This window comes from Sinocyclocheilus grahami, unplaced genomic scaffold (genome assembly GCF_001515645.1).
Source record: "Sinocyclocheilus grahami isolate Dianchi unplaced genomic scaffold, SAMN03320097.WGS_v1.1 scaffold230.1, whole genome shotgun sequence".
NCBI lineage: Eukaryota > Metazoa > Chordata > Actinopteri > Cypriniformes > Cyprinidae > Sinocyclocheilus > Sinocyclocheilus grahami.
The window spans coordinates 2,524,215-2,531,944 of record NW_015505409.1 but is presented as its reverse complement, the minus strand read 5'-3'; the positions used below and the strand labels follow the sequence as shown (position 1 = coordinate 2,531,944).

General features: G+C 38.9%; 1 pseudogene; it reads right to left on the bottom strand.

The window, feature by feature from the left end:
* Positions 1-1,080: 1,080 nt before the first annotated feature.
* On the bottom strand, positions 1,081-7,730 carry LOC107597339 (forkhead box protein N4-like; annotated as a pseudogene).

Sequence of the window (7,730 nt, the reverse complement as noted above, 5' to 3'; positions counted from 1 at the left end):
CGTTGACTGTGGACTTCAGAAAACACAGTGGGACTGATGCAGTAATTCATGCAAAAGGAGCCCTACCAAGTATTGAGTACATGTACAGTAAATGAACATACTTTCCAGAAGGCCAACAATTCACTAAAAATGTTTTTTTTATTGGTCTTATGAAGTATTCTAATTTGTTGAGATAGTGAATTGGTGGGTTTTTGTTAAATGTGAGCCAAAATCATCACAATTAAAAGAACCAAAGACTTAAACTACTTCAGTCTGTGTGCATTGAATTTATTTAATACATGAGTTTCACAATTTGAGTTGAATTACTGAAATAAATGAACTTTTCCACGACATTCTAATTTATTGAGATGCACCTGTAAGTATAGCTAATTTGGTGATCTTGAACATTTGTGTTTTGTAAATCTTTTTTTGATTGCTCTTTGAGAAAATATTCCAATTTTTTGAGATGCTGAATTTTTCATTTTCCTAAGATGTAAATCGAAACCATCAGATTATAATTAAATAAAAACTCTTGAAATATTTCAGTTTGTGTGCAATGCTTTTTTGAATTAAATTACAAAAAAGAAATAACTTTTCCATGATTCAAATTTTTTGAGATGCACCTGTAGTTTGAAATTTAGAAAAGTAATCCAATGTAATCAGTTACATTACTTTAATAAAGTAATTGAAATAGTTACTCTACTTATTACATTTAAGATAGGGTAATCTGTAATTAAATTTCCAAAGTAACCTTCCCAACACTGGTCATGTATATGCATATGCAGCTAAAAATTAAAGTCATTAAGAATTAAAAGCAAGTTAAATGAATACATCTTTCAATCTGAATCTGAAATTTTATTGCTTGCATTCAAAATATTTAGATATGTACAATAAAAAACGATTCATGTCACCATTTCAGCTCTTTTCATAAATATAAATAATAAACAAACGTTAAAGAGCAGATACAGTGTCTATCACAGTACAACAAAAGACACACAACTACAGTTACAAGGCTAACAGTTACATGGACAAAATGAGAAGAAAACAAGTTCCTTTTATGGTACAGAAAAAAGCTTGGCAACACCCAAAATCATAATTTCCATGGTTTGATCTTTGTCCCTTAAGTGTTGTGTTAGCTCACAATTTGCATTAGGCGTATAATGATAACAACACTAGTTTGTATGATTATGTTCGGCCACAATGCCAGTATCTGCACTGTTAGAGGAAATCTTTAAACTCCTTATCAATCATACTCTCTCACCATGCTGATTTGGTCCCTTCAAACCCATTGCATTTAATGCAATTAATACAGTCAATGCAAATTACACCTTTAAATACTGTGACATCACCATAAATGCTACTCGGTTCAGGATATCGTAATGCTTTCTATCTGATGTTGCAACAATTTTGCAAAAAAAATTTGCCTGCCTTGGAAGAAATCTGTGTTGCAGGATGTTTTTTGGAGCCTGACACACCACGAAGACTAGGATTGAAAGCTTTATAGATGGTCCTGGGAAGTAAAGCTTGTTTAATTTCTTGCTGGTGCAATTAAAGCAAAACGATAGGCTTCGATGCTCCTTGTGTGTTCATGTACTGGTTAGAAAGGGCATCCACAGCCGAGTATGAAGAGTAGAGGCCTGTCACCTGCAGGTCTGGGTAAGGCAGTCCTCCTGCATTGGACACAGGCGTGACATTGCCAGTGTCCAGGTCACAGTCAGACAGCCGAAGTGGGGAGTTACTGAGTGTACCTAATGCCTCCAGGTTAAAGCTGTCATCCTTCATCTCCTCCCACAGGTTTCCTGCAATCAGAAGAGGAGAACTGTGTTAGATATCAGCTTAGATACAAACAAACGTTCTGTGGCTTTCAATATTTTAATATCAGTCGATTATTAACATAGTTACCTTGCCAGGTGAAGTCCATAATACTTGGGTCCAGTGCGTCCACCTCTGAATTCACGTCGGTGTGAACCGTGTAGAAGTCGCTGTGCGAGCTGTTTGTCAGGTCGGGGACGGTGTGGAGAGGGGGTGTCTGAGCAGGAGCAGGGGAGGCCGGAGCCAAGCGAGACTGATTCTGGAGCTGCATTTGAAGGTGCTGATGCATAGGGAGGCACTGTAGAGAGAGAGTGACCACTGGTTGGGGCTGCATCTGCGCTGGTATTGGGAGGGTCGGCCCTGGTGGGCAGCTGGGCAAGCGAGTCATGCCAGTCTCAATGGACTTTTGTCTGCAGCTCTCCGGTCTGTCTGTAATGAGTTTGTCTAATTCATCTGGTAAAAGAAAAAGTAGCAAAACAGGACAATATTAATGACAGGTTAGATTTCTACCGTTACTTGTCTGCTCTAGTGTCGGTACTACTTCAGCTTATGCTTTGCATAGTGGTACTCTTAATATGGTTGGTTCTTGTATGATAAAATGCCTGTGTGGCTCCTCATCTCCTCAAGTCGCTTTAGATAAAAGCATCTGATAAATGACTGAAGCCTGGAATACACTACATTAATTGTTACCAGAGTTTTGCCCTGTTTTACAGTGTGGAGGAGTCAACGCTAGTTGCGTAAAGTCAGAGCAATTCTGCAGATTTTGTGCAGTAGGAGTACTGAAAATCTCAGTGTGTCATGGGCACAGGCTCCAGTTGTTTGGGGGGAAACGAAGCATGCTTGACATCTCTAGTCAATATTAGAACGCATAGCGTTTTCATTTGTCATGTGTCTTCCTAGAAACAAGGCGTGTATTTCTGCATGAGTTTGCTTTGTGACTTGAACCAGCCTTAAATGTAAGAAAATGCACTGCTGTGATGCTAGAGTGTTGTGGGTGGTTGTCAGAGCAAAGATGTCAATCAAAGATGAAACTCCGTTTCCTAGCGCTCTAATAGTCAACGATTTGAGACCTGGATTGGCCATGCTGCGACGGATGGCTGGGAGATCTTTGCGTTTCCATTTCTGCATCTCTTCCTCCATTTTATCAAATGAAACTTCTGTCATTAATTACTCCGCCTCATGTCGTTCCAAACCCGTAAGACCTTCTTAGGAACACAAATGGAGATATTTTTGATGGAATCTGAGAGCTCTCTGAGCCTCCATAGACAGCAAGGGTACTACCACGATCAAGGCACAGAAACGTAGCGAGTACATCGGTAAAACAGTCCATGTGACATCAGGGGTTCAACCGCAATTTTACGAAGCTACGAGAATACTTTTTGTGTGCATAACATAATTTATTCAGCAATTCTTCTGCCCGAGTTACCATCTTCCACAATTTTGGAGAGTAACCCAGAACGTAATCAGCGTTGTTTACGTTCAGTAAAAAGTATTCTTCACAAAAAGTATTCTCGTAGCTTGTCACATGGACTGTTTTACCGATATACTTGCTACGTTTCTGTGCCTTGATCATGGTAGTACGAAGGTCTTAACGGGTTTTGAACGACATGAGGGTGAGTAATTAATGACAGAATTTTCATTTCATCATGGATGAACACCCTTTAAGGCACAGCTTTCTAAAAATCCTTTTTTTAATATTCATTAAAAAAAACTGCGTCAAAGAATAATCTCAAGGTTTGGTAAAAAAAAAATGCAAAATGGCAAATAAATAAATGTGGATGCGAATAAATAACAGCCTTTAATTAAAGGCTAAGATATCCAGTTTCACGTCAGAGATGTTATTGGATGAAATTTTTTTTGGACTGCCATTTTTAACTCAATCCATTCTAAACCATACACAGTCTATAAAGCTACTGACCTGTCTGCCGCTCCAGCAGGCTGTTCTGAGCAGAACTGGCAAAATCAGGTTGTCCAGGTCCTATCTGCTGCAGTCGGGGAACATCCACAGAGGTGAGCCAGGACAGGGACTGAAGATCACCAGGCAGCTCGTCCTTCAGCTGCGAAGGGTCAGTAGTCAGGAGTCTACAAAAACACAGTATAGCTCTCAGTGCTAAAGCACAAATATGAATTTTATATGAAAAAAGAGAACTGTGCAAACAATTGCACTTCAATTCAATTTTGTCTTCTAATTGTCAGTTCCTAATGTTACATCTGTATTATTTTTGGCCTACATAAACTAATTCTATTCTTTTCTCTTTTAACTGGTTTTCTTGTAAATAGCTAAACAATAAAGTCTATTTGTAAATCTGTTGTTTGGGGATGGAAATAAAAATACTCTCACCCTCTGATCTAATCCAGTGCAGAGAGAATTATTTACTCAGCCATTTCTTCGTTTGGACTAAGCATCAAGAAAGCAGAGAAACCCTCTTGTATTCTCTCCAGACTTCACTACACACTCGCTATTCAGTCCAATAATTGGGGTCGCTATGACAACCCTCACTTTTCAGTTATTTTGTGTGTCTGGACACTTCAGTTCCCCCCTCTCCATTAAACCAACCTCTAACAGTGGTCAGGTGACTACCGCCTTCTTCACTGTCATTGGCTGAATCATATGTAAACAACGCATGAGATCATTTGAAACATGGGTATGTGGCACACGTTGCCTGCAACAGTTGGTCCAGACCCATTGAAAAATGATCACCTATTGTGTCCCAAACGACAAATCTGCACAGCGGCACGTGGCTCTATTGTTTCCTCCCCAGACCCTTCCTTGATTGTCTTTACCGGTTTTTTTTTTAACCAACCCCTTGCATTAATCTACTGGAATGACAAGCCTCACACAACAGAAAAATAGGATGCCATCTGTTTCCCTGTCCCTTTCCACCCAACCCCTGTCCCCTTCTGCCCCATCCCCCCCGCCTGGAGGCATCAGACAGTACCAAAGGGGGGTAGCTGGGTGGGGGTCGTTGAAGGAGTTGGAGGTCAAGCCACACTGCACACACAGTCTGCCACCTGAATAAATTACAGCATTAAAGGAAGAACTTGGGGACATGGCCTTGAGCACCCTGATTGCTCTGGTTTGGAGCTTCTGAAAAATTATCCTTTTCACACACACACACACACACTTGCTAGCATGAAACCTTAGACACTGAACATGTCAACACTACACTGTCATGTGCTTTGAAATGTCTTCCTAATGCCTATCCACATAAAGACATGAAAAAGACACCTTGCGAAGGGAGTGGGACAGTTTAACAACTGGCTTTAGAAGTTCTGCTTCTCATTGATGAGCTGTAATCAGTCTTTTCCTGTTGAGTGTAAACATTTAATGGAATTAAAATGGATTTCTCCGCCCTTTCATTTTGTAGCAGAATTTTATTTTATTTTTTTTAAATATCGATTTCCTCATTAATATTGGTCTCTATTAATTTTGTAAGCCAATATTAACTTATATTACTAAAGTGTAATTTAACACTGAACGAATAAACTGAAATGTTATCCTAAACAACTTAACTTCTGAGCGGCGCATGCGCAGCGCTGACCTCATACGTCATCCGCCCGGAGCTGCTTCCGTGTACAACTGTTGGCGCAAGCTACATTAAAGTGATTATTACGTTTTGAATATGGATATTTTTCTTACAAAACTGCATCGATTCGCTACAGGATGCCTTTGTTCTAATGGGCTTATGGGCTAATTTTCATTTTTGGGTGAACTAACCCTTTAAATGCTTATTATTTGAAAGCTGTGTAAGTCGTTTTGGATAGAAGTGTCTGCCACAACCTTATGTTTACATATAATTAATTATGTAATTAATTGCCACAACAACTGTTAAACTCCCTCAAGTTGTGTGTTGAATATTTTATATTTTATTTAAATAATACCTATTTTATATATTTTCTATTTAAATATTCTATACAAAATATATTTAATATTATAATATTGTATAAAAATTATATTAAGTGCGTCTAATCCTTCACACAAAGCCTGAGAAAACGGATCTAAAACCGATTTTGACGTGACTATAACCAAGAAGAGCATCCACTTGTTGTGTTGCCAGACAATGGCTGTTCTGTAACATCAGAAGCACATTCACATTTAGTTTTAGAAAACGTTGTCTTACACTGCAGGTCTGAGATTGATGCACAGATAAAATAAAGGCAAAGAATAATAATGGTATTTGTTATAGTACTGACTTAAAAACTGCGCTTCAGTAATTGGAAGGAGAGGGGGCTTGATTTTGGAAAGAATTCATAACATGCCACATAAACTCAAATTTATGATCGTCAAGAAAAGGGGGCCTACATCCTTGTACTTATTAGCATTTCTGAAGTCTAATTGTAAACCCAGCTGTGTATTGTACAGTTTACGGTCATTAGGGTGCAGTTATACAAGTGGAAGAAAAAATGATTTTATTTGCTCATTGATGCAAACCATTACGTGTCCCACAGAAAGGGGGAGGCGGGCGCACACAGTCACGGTTTATCACAGCTCAAGTCGCCCTCGTTTACATTCTAATTGGGAGCCACTTCTCCTTGGTGACCCGTGGGGGCCCCCGCCAAGGTCCTCAATCCCTCCGTGTGCCGACAGCGGGCGTGTAAACAGAGCTGATGCTTTCTGACAGATCCATTCAGAGCAAAGATGATGTATTCTCTCGCTCCTTTCTTTTTTCACAAACCCCAGTTCCCTGCCTCTCAAAACACACCTTTATTTGACAGAATAGGGAAGGTGGAGATTGTATTAAGATTAGCAGCGCTCTTCTTCATCCTGAAATTATCTTTTTATTCTCTAATCTGCTCAAGGTTCAAAAGCAGTGGGTTCAGCCATCAAAGGAAATCACCCCCTACCTGTAGTCTTGTGCGGCGGTGCGGTGACTTTGCACAGGGCTTTCATGAATTCCTGACATCCTGCTTGTTATTCCACTTTCAATCATCTTCTGGCAGATAAAACGCAAGTAAATCGAACCATGCAAAGCAGAGAGAGAGAAAAAAAGGGAATTTTAGAAATGTGCATTCAGCCCCGATACACACAGTCAAAAAGTGTGACTATTTCCAAAAAAAAAAGTTACACTTTATTTGAAGGTGTCCTTATTACATTGTAATTATCCTTTAAAGTATTGAGTATTATTAATTAACTACATGTACTTACTATGTGGTTAGGATTAGGGTTTGGCTTAGGGTTACTTGCATGTTAATTATGCATAATGAATTGTTATTATAATAGTAAGTACCTAAGTAACAAGGACACCTTCAAATAAAGTGTTTCCAAAAAACAATCTGACATGACATCGCGATGAGAACACATTAATTTGAAAATATTAATAAAGTAGGAAGTCACCAACAAAAACCTGAGACCCAATAACTGGGTGAGCAAGAAACAGAAAGATAAAAATGTAATTTTTACAATCCAGTGTTGATGTGATATTTGCTTTGTTGACTAAACGGAGATCATCAGACGTCTTCAGTCACCGTATAGCCTACCTGTCACGTCTCAATATTTCATATTCATTTTTTTTAATTTATGCATTTAGCAGACGCTTTTATCCAAAGCGACTTACAGTGCATTCAGGCTATGCATATTTTTACCAGTAGTAATAAGTCATACTTAATTTAACCAAAAAGCGTTATTTCTTAAACAAGTGTCTACAAAACACCAGCTATTAAATAAAGTCAGATATTTATGTCACACATCGGTGTTCATGCTGCATAATATGTCAGTCCGAAACAGGTGCGCATCATCTTAGCTTATTAAAAAATAAGAAAATGGAAACATGAAATAACCCGCATCTTACCTGTTAACGCTGCAGCTGTTCTGCGGTATAGAAAGGCTTGGATAACGAGACAGAGGAAAGCTCTACTGTTGGTCGGGGCACTTGTTGTCCCGCAAGAAAAACCCGTTTTTTAAATTTCCCTCGTCTGTGCGGTTCTCTCTGGACGCTCAT